Below are 24,208 nucleotides of genomic sequence, written 5' to 3'. Positions count from 1 at the left end.
CTCTCAACAAACTCAGCCGGAAAACCCATCTTCACTAACACTCTAAAAAGAAATCCATGCGCTAACCTATCATACGCCTTTTCAAAATCCAAACTCAACACATACACCCCCTTCTTACGGCTTATGCAGTCTCACAAACAATCTCTCAGCATACACACACCCTCATGTATCCGTCTTCCAGGCACCACACAACACTGCTCCTCACCCACCACACTCCCAACCACATCACGCATCCTGCTGGCCAAAAGCTTTGCATAGATCTTATAATCACAATTAAGCAAAGAGATCGGCCTCCAATTTTTTAGATTTTTCAGATCACCTTTTTTTGGTAGCAACACAACCACTCCTGCACGCATGCCATTCGCCACCTCTGCATTTGCCCACATATACTTACATACATCCACAAAATCCTTCCCAAACACATCCCACATCACACGATAAAATTCCACTGGGAGACCATCCTCCCCCGGTGTTTTATTCAGTACCATACTACACACCACCTTCCATATTTCTTCACACGTCACATCACCCATCAAACTCTCCCTTTCTGTCTCATTCAACCTATTTTCCAAAACACTCAGCACATCACTCTCCAAACCTTCATCCCTCCATTTCACTGAATACAAGTCATCATAAAACTTTGCCACTTCCTCACACAAGTCTGCACCACTCACTTCATTTCCATCCACTCCATTCAAAACACTCATGCTCTGTCTTTTTCCAAAAACTTTCTTGAAAAAAAACCGATAACACTTCTCATTCTTCTCCAAGTTCTCTATTTTGGCACTATACACAATACTCCTCCCTCTCTCTAACAAAAACTCACTTCTTTTCTCACTCTCAACAAATCTTCACTCACATCCATCCCTGCCTCTCAACTTATATAACACACCCAATCTTGCATTCAAACCAGCAAATCTTTTCCTCTTAGCAGCTGCACACTTGTAACCAAGTTTTTTAAAAAACGCCTTGGTTTTCCATTTAACCCAATCCCACCATTCAAACACAGTACTGAATTCACCCCTGCACTCACACCACTGCTTATAATGCCTCTCATACTCCTCTCTCACCTCCACCCCCTCCAGCAAACTCACATTCAGCTTCCACACACCTTTCTCAGCCACCTCATTAGTATGCAAATCCAATTCACACTTCATACACACATGATCAGAGAAAAGCACCCTCTCCTGTGCATAACTAACTGGAATCAGGTTTTTTGAAACAAAACAAAAATCCAGTCTAGATGCTACCCTCCCACTCTCAGAAAAAAATGTATTTAACAATGGCGTTATTTTACACTCATGCTGCATGTCCCTCAAACCAAAATCACTCACCATATCCATTAACACTTTCCCTGACACATTCACACTTTCCACATCACAATTCATATCACCCACAATCACAACAGGCACTCTTCCTGGAATAAAAAACTTAATTTTTTCAAAAAAAGCTTTGCGTTCCTGTTTTTCCACAGGAGCATACACATTAATGACACAAAGACGAATATTCTTAAATTCAAAGTTTGCTAATGCACATCTTCCTACCTCAATCACCATATAGTCACACAAACTCACATTACGCCCCTTCACCAAAAAACCAACACCGTCATTTTTATTACATGCACTCCCCGACCACACAGACACACCATGAGGCCATTCACTCCCATTCACACCATCCACAATCCCACACTCCTGCAAACAATAAATGTCTGCATTTTGTGTTGCAAAAAAATCAAAGATGGCCGCACGCCGCAACTTATTTTTGAAAACCCTCACATTTTGTGACAGGATTACAAAACCCATAATAAACGCAAACCAAGAAGCATAAGAAAAGTCACTTATCCAAAAAGTACAAATAAACAGGAAAAAAACCTTATACATAAAAACAAAATACAGATATAACTTTATACACATTACATAAAACACACAAAAAAAGATAGCCATTGCTTAAAGCAATACTACGTATACACAGAAAAAGAAAAAACCACGTGGTCACTGGAAAAATAAAACGTACTTAACCAGTACCGCCAGTGTCGTCTTCCACCATCTGCGCCGAGCAGCTCTCAGAGCCGCTGGCCTCCATATACTCCTCCAAACGCGCCTTCTTCTGCCCAGCCTTCCTCTGGGGCACACTTTCTTCCATAACCTCAATGTCACTGATTTCCCCACCACCCTCCCTATGACACTTAAACCCTCCTCCTGAGTCCTCTTCCGAGGAGAAGGCACCAATCTTCCTCGGATCACAATCAGGAATCAAAACCTCAGCCTCCTCTGCCACAGAGATGTCAAAATCCATCAGATACTCTGACGATGGTTTGGCGACTTCTGTCTTCCCTTTCATTTTTTTTTGCATTAAGCGCTCCTCTCGCCTTCCGGCCTTCCAAAATTCATTGTCCTCCTTTTCCTCCTGACGCTTCTCCCTCCTTCTCTCAGGATCCTTATCCTCCTGCCGCCTCTCCCTCCATCTCTCAGTAGCAGAGGGTGGAGTCCTCACAGCGCTTTGAGGCGCAGCAGCAGTTTCGCTTTCTTTCCTCTCCTTCTCCCGCTTAACCTCCTCCTCTCTATTCTTTTCCTCCTCCCGCCTCCTCTCCTCAAGCTTTTTCCTTTCCTCCTCCCGCCTCCTCTCCTCAAGCTTTTTCCTTTCCTCCTCCCTAATTGGCCTCCTTGGCCCACCGTATGGACAGTCCTTGTACAGGTGCTCTGCACTGCCACATCCTTCACACTCACGCGGCATTGGGCACCTAGCCGCCACATGACCCTCCTGCTTACAATTGCGGCAAACCAGGTCTTTAGAGCACATATTCTGCAGGTGCCCTAACTGAAAGCACTTCCTGCAGTATAGGGGTTGCCCTTGGTATGACAGGAAGCCCCTATGACCCGCCACTGAAAAGTTCGCTGGGGGTGGGTGAAACCTCCCAAACAACTTGGGTCTTTCTTCAATTTCACCCGAAACACATGCAGTTGAAAATGCCCAAGACATTTCTCTGCTTCTCCCCTCCCTTCACCTGCTCATAATACCGAGCCAGGAACTGCTCCAGTAATCCTACTTCTGTGTAGGGGTTATATACCATCACATTCACCACTTTTTCCATGAGCCCAAACAGGGGCTCCACCTGCACTCCCTCCAGGCATGGATCACCATCATGACTCCTGAGCCATTCAAAGATGGTCAAACAGCATCCCTCATTCACAAAGGTGACATCATATTTACCTTGACTCCGGAATTCATAGACGCTGTAGATATCCTCCCGATGGGCTCCAGCCTTTCCCTCCAGCAGGTCACGAACGACGTACACAATATAGTTCTTCTCATCGCCTTCCACCACCACACGGATCGTATTCTTGATGAACATCCTCAGTCCAGACTGCCAATACGGGTACCGCAGTAGAAATTCAGCAGCGCGCTGCCAGAAAACCACTGGATCACTCCAGGAAAACTCGAACACTCTGACCGCAACACAAAATCTTAGCCAAAAGGCCGAGAAGCGATAACCAGAAATGGTTTGCCGCTTGCAAGGCCACAGGGCTTAAGACAGGCACCCATTGTGGAGAATGACACAGACACTACCCTGAGGAAGACATTCAAACCAACTCTGTGCACATAACAAAAGCGCAGGCGGCGAAATTTTTTGGTTTTCCCAGGTTTCAGCGCCATGCACTTTTAATTTGCTTAGCCTAACCCCTTTTTTTCAGGCCACCCTCCCCTCACGGTCCAACGCGCTTCAGTGCTAGGAAAGAGGCCAGAGGAGCACTGCTCCTACACCGCCCCTCTACCCTCCCTAAAAGAAATGTCTTACTTTATCTCTCCTGGTGCCGGATTTTGTAACCAGCGAGCGATCATCCCCCCACCTGTCTGCTGAGGCTCCCTCAGCAGACTGAAGCTGACTACTACTACGCACAGCTGCTACAGACTCTAAGCTGCCCATTGTGACACGTGGTCCCATTGTTCCAGTGATCCAAAGTGTTCCAGGAATAGAACACATCCAAGCATTGATTGTGTTCTATGGATGGAACACATCCTATTTACTGCAGGCAAGCAGCGCACCTAGCTGCTGCTGCTACAAGCCACTAGAATACCGTCTGTCAGACAGGTGGACGTAGGCCGAACATTCAAATAACTCGCCAGATAAATTGTTGCTTTTCCATTTAATTCATATATGAATTAATTCAAAATTGAACAGTAAATTTCAAATTTGAAAGGCCACAAGAGGGGACAATGTTTCAAAAATGAAATGACATATCATTGCATGAGGGATGTGGTAGAAATTGAATGCTTGAATTAAGGCTGGGGAAGTACTGAGGGGAAGGGGCTGCAGGCCTTGTAGCAGGTGGGTGTGCAGAAATGTAGCTATCCAAAGCCAAACACATTAATGCAGCTTATCACACCTGTACCTACCAAGCAGCAAAGGCCAGGATAGATCGTTAATTAAATGACAGATTGAACACAGTGCAATGCCTTCCATATAGAGGTGAATAGCACTTGCTGTTAGCAGACAGAGTTTGGTCAATTTAATCAAGCCAAAGGAATTTGAAATGTGCAACTTGGACTAAGAAAAGCTGATGCAGAGCAACAAGAGTTGAAAAAAGCATTCAAATAATGCTTTGAAAACACTGCTGGACTGGACTTCAATTCAATCTGTTTTTGGAAACCGCTTGAGAGAGTGAGTGCACCATGCCTGAAGATACTGCAATGACAGGCTGATACATACAGTGGTCAGAGCAAGCTCTTTCTCCATCTGCTTGTTCGAAAAATCCATTTAATATATGGTCCCCAGATAGGGGACGTATGAGATATTAAACTGATAAGAACAGATTTTTTTTTTTTTACCATGTCAGATCGGTTGTAATTTCCACCATCAAGTTAGCTACTGAAAGCTCTTTCTGGTATACAGTATAACCTCTCATCATTTCATGGCGTTTTTATATAAAAAGTTTTTTAATTTTAACTTCAGGTTAAAAAATTGAAGTGAGACCAAACAAGTTACAAAATATTTAACAATTTAAGCTTGCAGAAAAAACATATTAGACTATCTATTTATCTATACCTTACCAGGAAACTCTATTTATCTATACTTGACCAGGAATCTCCATTTCTTAAACTTCCATACCCCTTCCGCATCGATGGCACCACGTTTCTTGTCCCATAGGTAGATGACATACATACGAGACAAAATCAATTTTAAAACTTAATTAACTGTCATCTTTTTCCTTTTAAAAACTAACAAATTTCTTGAGTCCCATAAACTTTCCATTACACATACAGTCAATAATCATAACACTCTATCCTTCAAGCTATTACATTCTCCCATTCCAAACATTGCAACCTTCCAATTGACAAAAGTCACACCTGCTAATCCATTACACAACGATCCCATTCCTCTCCACACATCATAAGCAAATTCACAATCCCATAGCATATGTCTGACAATCTCTCTTGAACCACATCCATCTCTTGGACACACATCAGTCTTAATCAGATCTCTCCTCTTCTGCACGTCCCTTACAGGCAAAATGTCATGCAGAACATCCATGCAATATCTTTCTGTCTATTAGACAAACCTTGCGTTCCAAACTTTTTCCACATATTCGGCACATCCTCCCCTCTCAAACCATCAATATTGCACACAATCTCTCTATCCCTCACCATTTTAATTATCTTTTTCTTATTTACAAAGTCAATCATACTAAAATCCATCAGATCATACTTGCTAATAATTTTCTCAACTCGTTCATACCACACCGGACATCTGAAAGCAACAGGCACTGTAGCATCTCTTTTAATCCAATTCAACTTGTAAAACATCCAACCAGCGGAATATCTTACCATACAAGCACATTTATTACTCTTACCCATACAAACCACCAACATTTTTATATAACTTACACCTAGACAAAAATCAATGTTTGGAAAATCTAAACCACCATTCACACACATCTTATAAACATGCTCTCTTTTTAACTTCTCCATTCAACTCCCCCAGAGGAAAGTAAAAATAATTTTTTCGGTTTTTCTAATTTTTCTAGATCTCGAGGGGTATACATTTGCAACAAAAAGCAAAATTGGAAGCACCACCACTTTGATAACCAAAATTTTCCCTGTCAATGTCAGCTCTCTCAATTTCCAGAAATTTAATTTTTGTGCTATTCTCTTTCCGCAGTTATCCCAACTTTCATTCCCCTTTAAGTTGTCATTGAATTTAATTCCCAGTACCTTGATTGCTCCATCTTCACATTTTACCTCATCCAATTTAATGCTGTTATCACCAAAGCATTTAAAGGAGCATTTAGCCCAATTTATTTTAAAGGCTGAGGCCCTGGAAAACATATTTAATAAGAACTTTGCCCTATTCATTGCAGCCATATTTTCTCTCACAATGACCACATCATCCATATATCCCAATATCCTCAGATCTTTCCCACCACTTCCAGGAATCAAAACCCCTTTCATAAACTAGTCACTTCTTACCATGCACAAAAGCACCTTAATCACACTTATAAATAAAATGGGTGACATAGGACACCCTTGTCTCACACCAGACATTACCCTAACCTTATTACTCAAAAATCCATTCACCAGAATTTCACTTGACACATTCCAATACAGGCTTCTCACACAACTCACAAAATTCCTAGAAAAACCCATTTTCCCCAAGACATTAAACATAAAAACATGTGACACCCTATCAAAGGCTTTTTCAAAGTCCACAGAAAATACCATACATTTCAGCTTGCGGTCCAAACAATCGCCAATCACATCTCTTAACAACACCAAATTTTCATTCATTGTTCTTCCAGGTATTGCACACACCTGATCCTCACCAATCACTTTACCAATCATATCTCTCACCCTGTTTGCTAACAATTTACTGAAAACCTTATAATCAGCATTCAGAAGGGTGATCGGCCTCCAATTTCCCAAGTCCTTCCGGTCTCCCTTCTTGTGAATCAATACAACCACTCCTTCTCTCATTGATTCACTCAGTACATTGTCCTCAAACATATACTTACATACTTCCAACAAATCATTTCCCATAGTATCCCATTCTTTCACATACAGCTCTACAGGCAACCCATCTTCTCCAGGCGTTTTATTCTTACATGCAGACATAAGAACTTTCTTCACTTCATCCAACACAATTTCATCATCCATCAACTCTCTCTCATCCTCAGTTACCCATCCTTCCAATTTACCTAACATTTCAGTCAGCAAACCCTCATCCATCCATTTGGCTCCATACAACTCCTTATAAAACAATTCAACCTCATTCATCACATCCTCACCATACACACACACCATTCCCATTCATCACCTCATCCATATCAACTTTCTTACCAAAAGTTTTTTTGAAAAAAAATCTAGTACACTTCTCATTCTTTTCCAAATGCTCAATCTTAGACCTATATATCATCTCCTTACCTTTCTTATTCATAAACTTCTTAATCTCATTCTTCACCTGACACATCAAATCATCCACCTCAACTCCAATCATACTCAGTTTTCTCAGCCACTCTAATCTCATACCCAATTCATTAAATTTTTCTCTGTTATACGCACCTTTCTTTCTTCCCCATTTCTTAAAAAAAACCTATTTCCTTCTTCATCCAGTCCCACCATTCCAACACATTCATAAAATCTCTTTTCCTAGTTTTCCACTTCACATACATCCGTCTAAAGGCTGTCATGATTCGTTCAACATCTAACAGATGTACATTTAGCTTCCATACACCACGACCATGCACAAAAGACACCTTACCTTCCAAACGCGCATGCAAAATAACATGGTCAGAAAAAGGAACATCTTCCTTTTGAAAATTTTTACAGACAATATTAGTTGAGAACAAGACACGGTCAATTCTCGATTCAATACCCCCTCTATCTGCTTTATAAGTGACGGGAGGAGGTTTTCCCAAGAAAAACTCTGCAGCATCAACAAAAGAAAAATTCTCAATCAGACACCTCAACTTTTTCCCTGTGACATCCACATGCACACCTTCAGTGACACAATTAAAATCCCCAACAAAGATAACAGGTATTCTCCCATGCAGAAAAAAAGACAATTTCTCCAAAAGTTCCAAACGCTCTTCTTTATCAACCGGAGCATACACATTCACAATTTTAACCCTCCACCCTCTACAAGTAATTTCACACATGACACACCTTCCTGGCTCCACAACAGTATAACATTCAATTTTAATATTTTTATTAGCAATTAATATTCCAACACCACTATTTTTATTTATAACTGAACTAGACCAAATACATTGGCCATGTGGCCACACACTGTCATCCAGAGAGTCAGAAATTCCGCATTCCTGAATGCAGTAAACATTGTCCTTAAAGTTTTTCAAGTAGTCCAAAAACTTTATTTGTCGCACGTTCAGTGACAAGATTGCCAGCTGAGCAGGTTGGGAACCCATCGCTCCAGGTTTTTGGGAAGATCACGACCACAGCCCCATCTGGTCTTCAGCCTTTCCCGTCTTGAGGGGTAACACCGGATGTGCAGACGGTGTACCCCAAGTCTTCCCCTAAAAAATGGACACCATGGGGTTCTGACACCATTTGGTAGCTTCTTGTAGGGCTATGGCTGCCAGCACTGGTACAGGATGATGAGGGGCTCAGTCTAACAAGTTTGACAATAGTGTCGTCTTCAGAATCTTCCTCACTCTGGTCAAAGTCACCCTGCCCACCTTCATCTTCAGACTCCAGAGAATCTTCACTCCATGCCATCTTTGGTGTTTTTGACAGACTGGCTGACTCCCCTTCTTCACCTTGCAATGTGACTGTCATGTCAGGGATATCTTCTGTCACCTCTTCCTGATTGGCATCCACACTCTCCTGGTCTTCAGACAGGTCCTGCAGCGCTTCAAACTTGGGTTTATTTCTTGCACAAGATCTTGTCCTTCTGCTCATCCCAGAAACCTTCACTTCCTGCTTTGCATAGTCCCGCCTCTTGTCCTTTCCTTGCACTTTCTTCACAGAGCTCAGTCTGCTCTTCCTGGTATTTCTCTGCACTGTAGTCCAGCTGGAATCCTTAGTGTCTGTGAAACTCTCCTGACCTCTCCTCTCAGAGCTTGCATCTGCCGCTGCTCCCTCCTTATATGGTCCTGTCAGCTCCTCACTCTTCTGTGAAACACTGCTCCTGCTAGCAGCCCCCACCTTTTCTTCACCAGCCCTCTGTGTATTCTCAGGCAGTGACTCAGCACTTTTCTCCTCAGCAAAAACTGCTCCTGCTAGCAGCCCCCACCTTTTCTTCAGCAGCTCTCTGTGAAATCTCTCGTGTGTGCTCACAGGTAGTGACTCAGCACCTTTTCTGCCAAAATCTTCTCCACTATCCTCTGTCTGACACGTTGTTCTAATCTCTCCTTGTGCTCTTTCTGAAACTTCTCTCTCTGCTCTTTGTATTCAGCTTCTAGCTGCTTTCTCTCAGCCTTCTCCTCTTCAGTCATTTCTTCCTCAAAATCCACCAGGTGGTCTGGGTCAGGCATCACAAAACTCCTCCTGGCAGCTCCCGCATATGTGCTGGGTCTAAGGTTACAGTCCTTAAAGGCATGAACCCCTACCCCACACAGGTTACACACAATCTCATTTGTTCACTGGCTGCTAGGATGACCGACCTCACCACACTTTCTGCACACCACCTGGCTGCCAGCAGGGCAGTCTGCCTGTGTATGGCCATACACCCAGCAGTGCCTGCAGAACCTGGGAGCATTAGGGAAGAAGAGAAAACCCCTCTCCTTCCCTATGGAAAAGTTACAGGGGGGATAATGCATTCCTCTTGGCTCATCCATGCTTTCTGAAAACTTCACCATGAATCTGTACTTTCCTGTCCATAGCCCAACCTCATTCATCACCTTGGTAGGAGATCTAAATACCTTGCAATGCTTATTCAGAAATATGCAAATCAGCTCCAAAGGCACATGGGGGTTGTACATCATCAGGGTCAGTGGCAGCTCCTCATCTGAGTACAGAATGGTGAAAGTCAGTCCATCCAGCACAGTGTTCTCCATGTTCTGCTTCAGGGTCCCATAGAGGTTGTTACAAGCTGCAATGGAAGAAAGAACAAGAGTAAATTTAGATCTGAACTGCTGCAGACAGAAAATCTCCTCTCTTCTCAGCTTCAAAACTCCAAAAAGCACATTGTTGACAGAAAATCCAAGAGGAAAATCATTTTCACTTCCGGCATCAATATCGATCCGGATACCATGCTTCACCATCGCTGCTCATATCTGCAAGTCCCCTCTCAAAAGCAAAAGCTGTAATGCTGAGAAGGACAAAAAGCACAGACTATCCCAGCCAAGATCTACACTTGATCTTAGCCAAAAGGCCGAGAAGCGATAACCAGAAATGGTTTGCCACTTGCAAGGCCACAGGGCTTAAGACAGGCACCCATTGTGGAGAATGACACAGACACTACCCTGAGGAAGACATTCACACCAACTCTTTGCGCATAACAAAAGCGCAGGCGGCTAATTTTTTGGTTTTCCCAGGATTCAACACCACGCGCTTTTAATCTGCATAGCCCAACCCCTTTTTTTCAGGCCACCCTCCCTTCACAGTCTAAAGCGCTTCAGTGCTAGGAAAGAGGCCAGAGGAGCACTGCTCCTACACCGCCCCTCTACCCTCCCTAAAAGAAAGTTCTTGCTTTAACTCTCCTGGTGCCGGATTTTGTAACCAGCGAGCGATCATCCCCCTCACCTGTCTACTGAGGCTCCCTCAGCAGACTGAAGCTGACTACTACTGCGCAGCTGCTACAGACTCTGTGCTGCCCATTGTGACACGTGGTTCCAGTGATCCAAAGTGTTCCAGGAATAGAACACATCCAAGCATTGATTGTGTTCTATGGATGGAACACATCCTATTTACTGCAGGCAAGCAGCGCACCTAGCTGCTGCTGCTACAAGCCACTAGAATACCGTCTGTCAGACAGGTGGACGTAGACCGAACATTCAAATAACTCGCCAGATAAATTGTTGCTTTTCCATTTAATTCATATATGAATTAATTCAAAATTGAACAGTAAATTTCAAAGTTGAAAGGCCACAAGAGGGGGACAATGTTTCGAAAATGAAATGACATATCATTGCATGAGGGATGTGGTAGGAATTGAATGCTTGAATTAAGGCTGGGGAAGTACTGAGGGGAAGGGGCTGCAGGCCTTGTAGCAGGTGGGTGTGCAGAAATGTAGCTATCCAAAGCCAAGCACATTACTGCAGCTTATCACACCTGTACCTACCAAGCAGAAAAGGCCAAGATAGATCGTTATTTAAATGACAGATTGAATACAGTGCAATGCCTTCCATATAGAGGTGAATAGCACTTGCTGTTAGCAGACAGAGTTTGGTCAATTTAAATCAAGCCAAAGGAATTTGAAATGTGCAACTTGGACTAAGAAAAGCTGATGCAGAGCAACAAGAGTTGAAAAAAGCATTCAAATAATGCTTTGAAAACACTGCTGGACTGGACTTCAATTCAATCTGTTTTGGGAAACCCCTTGAGAGAGTGATTGCACCATGCCTGAAGATACTGCAATGGCAGGCTGATACATACAGTGGACAGAGCAAGCTCTTTTTCCATCTCCCTGTTCTAAAAATCCATTTAATATATGGTCCCCAGATAGGGGACGTATCAGATATTAAACTGATAAGAACAGATCCGGTTACAACAAAATTTTATTATCATTTTTAGCATTTTACATGTTAACCGTTACTTTTCCTTAGAAAAAAAACGAGGAACCAAAAAACACATTTACAATAAATACCATTGCATAATATTACAAAAAAACAAATACATTAAAAAATTAGAACATTCCACATGTAGAAACCCCACATTGTATTAGCTTCTTTTTGGCCGAAGTCTTTTCTATCTTTTAGGTAGTAGACATACATTTCTGCCAGGGCAAGTTTTACACAATTTGTGACATCAACAATTTCATGTTTAAATAATAAAATGTTCCTTATTTTCCACAAGGCGCTTTTGATACAGTTTATCACTTTCCAACATACAATTTGTTGTTTCGCTGAAGGGCAAGTAAAAAGTCCATAAAACACACATAAATAGTTAAAATCTTTAAGACCGCAAATCCACTTTAATAAAAGACCAATTTTCCTCCACACCTCCTGTGCAAATGGGCAATTCCAGAAAATGTGCAAAACGTTCTCATCAACCGCACAGGCGGCTCTAGGGCACACAGAATGTCTCACCAGGCCTCTCCTATGCTGGAAGTCCCTTGTGGGGAGGCACTGGTGGACTATGGCCCAAGCCAAGTCCTTGTGACTATTTGCAAGGTATTTCCCATACACGTTCCTCCATACCCTGCTGGACCTGGCGTGGGAAAAACTGGAGACTTGAAGCACTCCTTCTTTCTTTTTGATGAAGGCAGATAAAATTTTCTGGTCTTTTAAGACAACAGGGTCCACCTCCTTTAGGTGGCAGGCCCTGATTATCTTCTCAATACATGCGTAATGCTTTGGGGGGCATAACAACACCGGTGTATTTAGTGGACATCTAAACTAGACTTTAAATAACATTCCGACAGCATATTTTAAAAAGCAACTAAAAACACCATTTTTGTGCATCATGTTAAAACAGAAACAAAAAAATTTCACAAAAATACATAAACAGATTAGGAACTCCTTTTCCCCCCTTAAGACAATCTCTGTACATAAAATCACGCTTCAGTTTTTCCATCTTGGACCCCCATAAAAATCTAAAACATACACGGGTAAGACGTCTGATGTACAGATCAGAGGGCGGGAACACCATGGCAATATGCAGCATAATAGGTAACAAAATCATTTTTATAATTAGCACCTTTCCTTCCATAGTCAAGTTCCTTAGCATCCAAAAGGATATCTTTTTCTCCATCTTTATTATTACATTATCCCAATTTACATCACTCTTAAGGGTCGCATTAAAAATGACACCTAACACTTTAATGTAGAATCATAGAATCATAGAATCATAGAATCGTAGAGTTGGAAGGGACCTCCTGGGCCATCTGGTCCAACCCCCTGCTCAAAGCAGGATTCGCTAAATCATCCCAGTCAGATGTCTGTCCAGCCTCTGTTTGAAGACTTCCATTGAAGGAGAACTCACCACTTCTCGTGGCAGCCTGTTCCACTCATTGATCACTCTAACTGTCAAAAAGTTTTTTCTAATATCTAATCTGTGTCTCTTCCCATTCAGTTTCATCCCATTGCTTCTAGTCTTTCCTTCTGCAAATGAGAATAAAGTTGATCCTTCTACAATGTGACAGCCCTTTAGATATTTGTAGACAGCTATTAAGTCTCCTCTCAGTCTTCTCTTTTGCAAACTAAACATTCCCAAATCCTGCAACCTTTCCTCATAAGACAGGGTTTGCAGACCGGTCACCATTCTGGTCGCTCTTTTCTGAACTTGCTCCAGTTTGTTGATGTCTTTTTTAAAATGTGGTGCCCAAAACTGGACACAATATTCCAGATGAGGTCTGACCAAAGAGGAGTAGAGGGAAATAATGACTTCACGTGATCTAGACTGTATGCTTCTGTTAATACATCCTAGAATTGCATTTGCCTTTTTGGCTGCTGCATCACACTGTTGACTCATATTCAGTCTGTGATCTATTAGTATACCCAAGTCTTTTTCACATGTGCTGTCACTTAGCCCTATTCCTCCCATTCTATATATGCTTTTTTCATTTTTATTGCCCAGATGTAGTACTTTGCATTTCTCCCTGTTAAAAACCATTCTGTTAGTTGCTGCCCACTTCTCCAGTTTATTTAAATCTTTTTGAATCATCTCTCTCTCCTCTCTAGTATTAGCTATCCCTCCTAGCTTTGTGTCATCAGCAAATTTAATCAGTTTACCCTCAATTCCTTAATCTAAATCGTTGATAAAGATGTTGAACAATACAGGGCCCAGGACAGAGCCCTGTGGTACCCCACTTGAGACATTCTTCCAACTGGATGTGCAGCCATTTACGACCACTCTTTGGGTCCGATCACTAAGCCAGTTATGAATCCACCTAACAGTTGCCTTGTCCATTCCATACTTAGTCATTTTTTCAATAAGGATTGTATGAGAGACTTTGTCAAATGCTTTGCTGAAGTCAAGATATACTATATCTACAGCATTTCCTTGATCCACCCAATCAGTGATACCGTCATAGAAGGAAATTAAGTTAGTCTGACATGACTTATCAGTTACAAACCCATGCTGACTCTGTTTAATCACTTCATTCTTATCCAGGTATTGACATACATGTTGTTTAATAATTTGTTCAAAGATCTTTCCTGGTATAGAAGTCAGACTCACCGGCCTATAGTTGCCTGGGTCCACCTTCTTCCCCTTTTTGAAGATAGGAACAACATTTGCTCTTCTCCAGTCTTCTGGCACTTCTCCTGTTCTCCAAGAATTTTCAAAGATTATGGAGAGGGGTTCAAAAATTTCTTCTGCTATCTCCTTCAGTACTCTGGGGTGTAATTCATCTGGACCTGGAGACTTGAATTCATTTAGGTTACCTAAGTGTTTCCTCACTATCTTTCTGTTTATAGATATCCTGGATTCTTCTATTCCCTTAATAGGACAGTGAATAACAGTTGATGTTGCATTTCCTTTCTGAGAGAAAACAGATGCAAAATAGGAATTTAAAAGTTCAGCCTTCTCAACATCCTGTCTTACCATTTCATCATTTTCATCCTGTAAAAATCCTATAGCATCTTTGACTTTTCTTTTACTTTTGACATATCCCCAAAATCCTTTATTATTGCTTTTGACATCTCTTGCAAGCCTCAGTTCATTTTCAGCTTTAGATAATCTGATTTGTGCCCTGCAGGTTCTGCAGACAGCATTATATTCTTCTTTAGATATGCCTCCCTCTTTCCATTTTATAAACATTTTTTTCTTCCTTTTTAGCATGTGCTTAAGTTCTGTGTTCATCCATCCTGGTTTCCTTAAATGCTTCCTATTCTTCCCTCTTTTCGGAATTGTTAACAACTGTGCATTGAGAATTTCATTTTTCAAGATTTCCCATCCTTCCTGGACATTTTTGTCTTTAAGGATATCCAGCCATTGGATCCCTCCATTTCTCTTTCTGAATCCCTTAAAATCTGCCTTTCTGAAATCTAACCTTGACGTCTGAGTCTTCACAGGTCTTCCACCTCTAGTTATCCAAAATTCTAAAATAGCATGGTCGCTACCTCCTAGGGTCCCAGCCACTTTTACCTCCTCAACCATTTCCTCCCTGTTTATAAGGATTAGATCCAAGGTAGCAGTTCCCCTTGTTTTCTCCCTTACCTTTTGGAAGATAAAGTTGTCAGCAAGAGAGGATAAGAATTTCCTTGACCTGTTAGTTTTGCCTGAGAGAGATTCCCAACAAATGTCTGGATAGTTGAAATCTCCCATGACAACCATGTCATATTTTTTGGAGAACTTGGCCCCCCTTGTATGTAGTCTTGTTTAAAACATATGTCTGGGGTGGGAGCATAGTCCCACTCACCAATGTGCAGACATTCACTTTTCTCCATATTAAGCTTAAACCCAGATGCCTGACAGAAGAACGTGGTGTGTAGCAAGGCTCTTCTGAGAGAGGCAGGGGATTCACATAATACCGTGACATCATCCATGTAACTTAGTACTTTAACCTGCCCGCCTCCTCCTCCCGGAACCGGAACCCCCCTTACCACCTTGTCCTTCCGGATCGCACACAAGAGGGGCTCTATTGCACATATAAACAGGAGGGGGGACAGCGGGCAGCCCTGTTTTACTCCCGATTTTAGTTCCACAGCATCCGTTAAAAAACCATTAATTAAAACTTGGCTAAAACAGGACTTATATAATAACTTAACACGAGTTAATAAGAATTCAGGGATATTCATTGCCTTTAAAACAGAAAATAAATATTTATGTGACACTCTGTCAAATGCTTTCTCAAAATCTAGCTACAGTATCCCAAGTTTTTGCTTCCTTTCATTGGAGTACCAGATAGCGTCCCGCAAGGTATTAAGGGACTCTGCCATACTCCTACCCGGCACCCCACAAACTTGGTCTGGGTGTATCAATTTATCTATCATCGATTTTAATCGAGATGCTATTATTTTCGCCAACACTTTATAATCGACATTAAGTAGGGTGATAGGTCTCCAGTTTTTAATATTACTGCGCTCCCCTTTTTTAAAGAGCAGTGAGACCCTCCCCCTTCTCCATGAGGGGGGCAATACCTCCACCTTAAAAGCCTCAGTAAATAAAACCAGCATGTCCTCTTTTAGTAAGCTCCAAAATTTTATATAGAACTCGACCGGCAATCCGTCGGATCCTGGCGCTTTTGCTGCAGAAAAACTTTTAAAGACAGTAAAAAGCTCATTCATAGTTAAATTACAAGATAAAGCTTCCTGGTCTAAAGGATCGAGTTTAAAATCTAAAGCACTAAGACAGCTGGATAAAAAACCCGCATCAATGCATTTTTCACTAAAAAGATTCTGATAAAATTTAAAGGCGACACCCAACATTCCACTTATAGTGGTTTCACCATTCAAGTCTGACATTAAATCCTTTTTATCATTAACCTTCTTAAAAAAGAACCTGGAGCATTTTTCATCCTGCTCCAGTTCCTGGACACGGGATTGGAATATTATTTCCTTCCCTTTTTGCTCCAGGCATTTTTGAATTTCAGCTTTTAGTTCTGTTACGTACACATCCACATCTACCCCCAAATCCTTTAATTTAAGGAGAACATGTAATCTGGTGTTAACATTTACATAGTAGCGCCTCTTTTCCCTGGCTTTTTGCCTACCAGCTTTAATGAAGAACTGCTTAATTTTTTCTTTCGTGCCCTCCCACCAGCACAGCACAGACTCGTGGGGATTTCTACTTTTTTTCCAGTGCTGGTAGGTACGCACAAAGTTTAGACAAATTTGAGGGTCATCTAATAGAGTGGTATTAAGCCTCCACTCACCTCTTTTTGTTCTGGCTTCACCAATTATTTCCAAATCAATAGATAAAAGCTTGTGATCTGAGAAGACATTAGTAAAGAGCTTAAAATCTACCAATTTAAAACCCTCTGATAAAAGGATATAATCAATCCTGGAGTTCACTCCCCGCCCGGACCATGTATCGCCCTGGCTTCCCGGACTGAGATCCTTCCAGGCATCTTTTAATTTAAAATCAGTCAAGAAATTTCCCAGCTGGTAAGCAGTCTTATCACTCTTCCTGTTGGGGTCACCTCCCCGCCGGCATTCTCCTGCAATAACACAATTGAAATCACCACCTACCAGCAGAGGAGATGACCCCACACAGAACAAGGGCAAAATTTCCAACAGTTCTGATCTTTCCCGTTTAGAAGGAGAAGCATACACATTTAAAATACGGAATACATGACCACCAAAATTCACATGAACTAACATTGCTCTACCGGGCATTTTTTCGGTTACTGTTATAATGGTGATATTATGGCCCTTACACAATAGCCCCACTCCTGCAGAACGGTTGTCATTAGCACCTGACCAAACGGACTGACCGTACTGCCAGTCCCTTTTAAAGCTACTATAGTCCACGCAATTTTGTATGCCACATTCTTGGAGAAGACAAAAGTCAAAAGATAAAGAACCGATATAATCAAATAAAGCAGCCCTTCTACTTGGGCTCTTTAAGGATCTCACATTGAGTGAGAATATACAAAGTGGAACCATTTTAAAAGTCAAGGTGGAAAATCATCTTTTTCACTGCTACTATCCTGAATAAGATTGGACTCGCCCACCATCTTCTCCTGGGAAAAAAAATCCCCTATAACGGCTGTTGGAGGGACAGAAGCCTGGTGCACTTCCCTAGTGACAAACTCATCTCCAGAGCTCGCGTAAGATGGTTGCCTTCTCACGTTGAGGCCACCGCACTTGACTTTTTTCTCCTTTGGTTCCTGGCCCTTGGCATTGTCATCATAGCTACAAGCGGCATCACTTGAACCCTCCGGACCTCTGGAATCCCTAGCAGATGGTCCCTGCAGATGGAACATCGGATCCTGGACTCCTAATGATGGTCCCTCTTCCTGACTCTGCAAGCCCCTCCGCTTCCTCAGCACCGTCAGATCCATCTCCTCGGGAATACTCTGGTCAGGACTCCCCTGGGACTTGGATGGACTCGCCTGCTCCATCTTATTGTCACAGGGGCTTAGTTCAACTAAGGCTGAAATACCCGGGGCCCCTGTGGTGTCCCTTTACTAGGGGAAACCCTGTCTGACCCTCAACCCAGGGTTTTTGCTGAAGGTGCAAATGCCTGAGCCTCCGACCTTTCCTTATCTCCTGCTCAGCCCTGCACTTAACCCTCCACCCTCCACCCAGTGAGAAGTCACCACCAAAGCTCCCACACAAATAATGACAGACAGGGAGAACTTAAACTGCACTGCGCCGCACACACACAGGAATAAACAGTAATGTGAACAGGGCACAACTAAACACAAATATGGGAAGGAGAAAGGATAACGACGGATCATACGACACCAGATATGAATCTCTCTCTTGAACACCTCCACTCCAGACCGGAACCACTTGGTATGAAACACAAGCTATAATCGGCGACGCCCATAGGCCAGCATGACTATTTAAAGACCGTGGGCGTGACTAACCATCCAACCTGGTCTCCAGCAGGATTAACCCCCGAGAGCCTGAAGATCAGGCCGGCGCCACTGAGGCTATAGTGGCTGGAGGTGGAACTACCTCTGCCTGCCGGATGCTGTGGTGTGAACAGCGTCCGACATGACAGTACCCCGTCTTCTACGAGGGACCCCAGGGCCCTCAAGACTCATAGGACCCGGCTTGTCCGGATGACGACGGTGAAAAGAACTGACCAGCCGATCCGCATGTATGTCTGAGGCTGGAACCCAAGACCTCTCCTCTGGACCATACCCCCGCCAGTGCACCAAATACTGAAGAGTACGGCGTACTACTCGAGAGTCCACTACCTTGGCGACCTCGAACTCTAACTCGCCATCCACCATGACTGGAGGTGGCATCGGCGTCGTGTCCACCAAGCCTACCACCTTTTTCAATAAAGCCCTGTGAAACACGTTGTGTATCTTGTACACCGCGGGAAGTTCCAACCGATAAGCTACTGGGTTAATGATGGCAGAAATCCTAAAAGGCCCAATAAACCTTGGACCCAGTTTTAAAGAAGGGATTTTGAGTTTTATGTTCTTCGTAGCTAACCACACCCATTCACCCACACACAGGTCCGGACCTGGCACGCGTCTACTGTCAGCCACCCGTTTGTACCTGGCACTCATGCTCAACAAACGCTGTTTCACCCGCCTCCAGACTGATGACAATTGGGCTCCTAGCTGATCCTCGTCCGGGACACCCCCGGAGTCACCCTGACGTAAGGTACAAAACTGAGGATGTTGACCGTACACACAAAAGAATGGAGACTCTCCTGATGACTCTTGGCGGTGATTATTTAATGCGAATTCGGCCAGAGGAAGGAAAGTAGACCACTCCTCCTGGTTGTCGGACACAAAGCATCGTAAATACTGTTCTAGATTTTGGTTCATGCGCTCAGTTTGTCCATTAGACTGTGGATGAAACGCCGATGAATGTGACAACTTGATCCCCAACCTTGAGCAAAAAGCTTTCCAAAACCTCGCCACAAATTGCGTACCCCTATCAGATACTATGTCAGACGGTACTCCGTGGAGTCTGACCACCTCCTTCACAAATACCTGAGCCAACGTCTTAGCATTGGGCAAAGAGGACAACGCCACAAAATGCGCCATCTTTGAAAAACGGTCAACCACCACCAGGATGACCGTGTTCTCTGCCGAGGCTGGCAAGTCAGTGATAAAATCCATGGAGATTTCTGTCCATGGCCTATTGGGTACCCCCAGAGGCTGTAGCGTGCCAGCAGGACGGGTTCGGGGTGACTTAGCCCTAGCGCACGTGATGCAAGCTGCCACGTACGAGACCACGTCCTGCCGGATTTTGGGCCACCAGAAACGACGCGATACCAGCTCTAAGGTGCCATTCACCCCTGGGTGACCAGCCAGTACCGAATCGTGGTGTTCCTTCAACACCTTAGGCCGAAGATGCAGGGGTACAAATGATTTGTTGGCGGGAAGTCCTGGTGGTACCTCCTCTTGGGCCTCGGCAATCTCCGCCTCTACCTCAGTCGTGAGAGCCGAGACCACTACCCCTTTCTGGAGGATGGGTACCGGCTCTTCCCGAGGTTCTCCCCCCGGAAAACACCTAGACAAAGCATCCACCTTGGTGTTTTTAGCCCCGGGACGGTACGTCACAAGAAAATTGAAACGAGTAAAAAACAATGCCCAGCGAGCCTGCCTAGGAGACAGACGCTTGGCCGACTCCAGGTAGAGCAGATTCTTATGGTCGGTGATAACTGTGACCTGGTGAGCCGCCCCCTCCAAGAAGTGTCGCCATTCCTCAAAAGCCAATTTGATGGCCAACAACTCCCTGTTGCCGATATCATAATTCCGTTCGGCCGGCGACAACTTCTTGGAGAAGTAGGCGCATGGATGCATCTCGCTCAAGGACGAGGCTTGAGACAGTACTGCCCCCACTCCCACCTCCGACGCATCAACCTCTACCACAAAAGGTTTAGACACGTCTGGTTGCACCAGAATGGGGGCTGAAGCAAAACTATTCTTCAGACGCTCAAATGCACGTATAGCCACCTCAGGCCAGTTCGCCAGATCGGCACCCTTTTTTGTCATGTCCGTGAGCGGTTTGGCGACAGTCGAAAAGTGTTTTATAAATTTCCTATAATAATTCGCAAACCCAAGGAACCGCTGGAGTGCTTTCAGACTCTCCGGCCTCTCCCATTGCAACACCGCTTGCACCTTAGCGGTGTCCATTTTAAAACCAGCTGCGGACACAATATATCCCAAAAAGGGCAACTCCTGGACAAAAAATAAACATTTTTCCAGCTTAGCATAGAGCTGGTTCTCCCGGAGCAACTGTAACACCTGCCTAACATGCTGCAAATGAGTGTCCCGATCGCTAGAATAAATGAGGATATCATCCAGGTATACAATCACAAATCTCCCCAGGACATGAGCAAAGACATCATTAATAAAATGTTGGAAAACGGCAGGCGCGGTGGTCAACCCAAACGGCATAACCAGACTCTCAAAATGACCCTCAGGAGTGTTAAACGCCGTCTTCCACTCATCCCCCTGACGGACCCTTATGAGGTTATATGCCCCCCTGAGGTCCAGCTTGGAAAACCATTTTGCCCCCGCTACCTGGTTGAACAAATCCGGGATCAACGGCATTGGGTAGGGATCACGGATAGTAATCTGGTTTAACTCTCGGAAATCCAGACACGGGCGTAACCCCCCATCTTTCTTCTTAATGAAGAAAAACCCCGCGGCTACAGGCGAGGACGAAGGCCGGATGTGACCTTTGCTCAGACTCTCCGCGATGTAGTCTTTCAGAGCTTGTCTCTCAGGACCAGAAATATTAAACATCCTGGCCTTAGGTAATTTGGCCCCGGGTTTTAACCTAATAGCACAGTCATAGGCTCTATGTGGAGGCAGTTCTGAGCAACCCTTCTCAGAGAAAACATCCGCGAAATCCTGCAAAGCCTCCGGCAGGCTGGGCGTCACGGCGGACACACATGTGGCCAAGCAATTGTCTTGGCAGAAACCACTCCATTGTACTATGTCCTGAGTTTTCCAATCAATTACCGGGTTGTGCCTGGACAGCCATGGAAAACCCAGGACCATTTGAGCTGGGAGATTACGGAGGACCCTACATGTAACCGACTCAGAATGTAGGACCCCAATGTGGAGTTTCACCTCTGCCACAAACTCAGTAATCTCCCCTTGAGGGAGGGGAACAGCATTAATGGTCACCACCTGTATGGGGTGAGGAAGTTTTTCAATCTTAAACCCGGCGGTGTGTGCAAACTCCTCATCTATGAGATTGGTGGCGGAACCGCTATCCACAAACACTGATATAGGTAGCTCTCTGCCGGCGACAATAACCTTGGCAGGGAGCATACATTGAGATACCATCATGGAGGATATGCATACGCTCAGTTGGGTCTCCTCCATACCCTCTGAGCTTAACAGTTTTCCGCCGGTGTGACCCTCTTAGGTAGTACCGGGCAAACGTTAACATAATGACCTCCTTTACCACAGTAGAAACATGCTCCGGACTTCCGGACTCCCGGAGCGCGAGGCTGAACCTGTGCCACGCCAGCAATCTGCATAGGTTCAGGGGACTCATCTACTTCAACCACACCTGCACCTCTGTTTTCCCCCAGAGGTAGCGTCTCCTGTGCCCCCTGACGAAAACGGCGATCAATACGTATCACCAAACTCATGGCAGACTCCAATGATGCCGGAGTCTCATACATCAGGAGGGCTTGTTTCACCCTCCCTGATACCCCATGAATAAACTGGCTCCGCAGTGCTGGGTCATTCCACTGTGTGTCTACAGCCCAGCGGCGAAATTCCGAACAATAGTCTTCTGCCAAGCGCTCCCCCTGGCGGAGGGCGCGGATTTTAGATTCCGCTAGAGCCAGTCGGTCAGGGTCATCGTAAATGAGCCCGAGGGCAGAAAAAACATTATCGACCGAATGAAATGTAGCAGAGTCAGCTGGTAAGGAAAATGCCCATGCTTGGGGGTCACCACTCAGTAATGACAACACCAGCCCTACTCGCTGGGCCTCATTACCAGAGGATATTGGCCGCATGCGGAAGTATAATTTGCAGGCCTCCCGAAATACGACAAATTTGCTGCGATCGCCTGAAAATCGTTCTGGCAGCGGAAACTTCGGCTCTGCACCGATACCTGCAGATGCCGTTTGCACCTTTGCTACTACCAGGCCCTGCTGCTGAACTGCCCCATTCAACTCGGAGACCTGTATGGACAGCGCCGCCAACTGGCGGGTTATGGAATCTAATGGATCCATGGACTCCTGAAAAAATGTGGGCCGATTATAATGTCACGGGGGCTTAGTTCAACTAAGGCTGAAATACCCGGGGCCCCTGTGGTGTCCCTTTACTAGGGGAAACCCTGTCTGACCCTCAACCCAGGGTTTTTGCTGAAGGTGCAAATGCCTGAGCCTCCGACCTTACCTTATCTCCTGCTCAGCCCTGCACTTAACCCTCCACCCTCCACCCAGTGAGAAGTCACCACCAAAGCTCCCACACAAATAATGACAGACAGGGAGAACTTAAACTGCACTGCGCCGCACACACACAGGAATAAACAGTAATGTGAACAGGGCACAACTAAACACAAATATGGGAAGGAGAAAGGATAACGACGGATCATACGACACCAGATATGAATCTCTCTCTCTTGAACACCTCCACTCCAGACCGGAACCACTTGGTATGAAACACAAGCTATAATCGGCGACGCCCATAGGCCAGCATGACTATTTAAAGACCGTGGGCGTGACTAACCATCCAACCTGGTCTCCAGCAGGATTAACCCCCGAGAGCCTGAAGATCAGGCCGGCGCCACTGAGGCTATAGTGGCTGGAGGTGGAACTACCTCTGCCTGCCGGATGCTGTGGTGTGAACAGCGTCCGACATGACACTTATCCTGCGAAGACCTGTGAAGAAATGTGGCGGCTTGGACGATGGGCCCTTTTCCAGGCACACTTTTGGTCCCACCATCCATGCCTTTTGTCTCGCCCTTATTCTTACCACTCAACGGAGTGTATACTGTGCCATCCATCCCCTTGGGGCCCGTACTGGGATTCCCCTGGGTTAATTTTGGCGGCTCAAGCCTATCCCCAAGGCTTGGCCTACAAGTGAGCATTACCAGGACTTACGGGTTGTATTGCAAGGGGATTTTGTCCTGGACCATCCGAAGATGAGCTCTGCTCACTGTTTTCGCTCGCCCTTCCTGAGGTCCCTGTCGGGGGTACAGGCAACCTCAATCCAGGTGCCCCATCTGGGACAGCCTGGGAAACCGTGGTCTTTAAAGCAACCACTTCCGGAGAAGAAGGCTGCTCAGACCTCAACTGCCGAACTGCATCTGCCCAGCTCTTAGGGGGGGCCCGGTTGGGACAACCCCTGAAGACATGACCTTTTCCTCCACACAAATTGCAGGTCCGTTCAACCTCGCAGTCCCTGGTTTCATGACCCAGTTGGCTACAGTTCTTACATTGGGGTCGGGTCTCCTTGCAGTCAGCCTGGACATGGCCGAAGACACCACATTTCCTGCAGAAGAAAGGCATGGCAGCGTAGAAAAGATACCCTTTACTTTTC

At 44.6% G+C, this 24,208-nt stretch overlaps 1 protein-coding gene and 2 pseudogenes across 1 annotated transcript in view; all 3 read right to left on the bottom strand.

Annotated features, from left to right (window-relative positions):
- Positions 1-24,208, bottom strand: part of LOC141094652 (uncharacterized) — an 803,576-nt gene that overhangs the window by 572,118 nt on the left and 207,250 nt on the right. The gene's annotated exons all lie outside the window — the stretch shown is intronic.
- LOC141095007 (U2 spliceosomal RNA) lies at positions 4,660-4,864 on the bottom strand (annotated as a pseudogene).
- Positions 11,499-11,673, bottom strand: LOC141094988 (U2 spliceosomal RNA; annotated as a pseudogene).

The sequence above is a fragment of the Dendrobates tinctorius genome, unplaced genomic scaffold (assembly GCF_039654945.1).
Source record: "Dendrobates tinctorius isolate UK_male_01 unplaced genomic scaffold, ASM3965494v1 ptg000065l, whole genome shotgun sequence".
NCBI classification, from domain to species: domain Eukaryota; kingdom Metazoa; phylum Chordata; class Amphibia; order Anura; family Dendrobatidae; genus Dendrobates; species Dendrobates tinctorius.
This window is presented reverse-complemented; position numbering and strand designations above follow the sequence as displayed.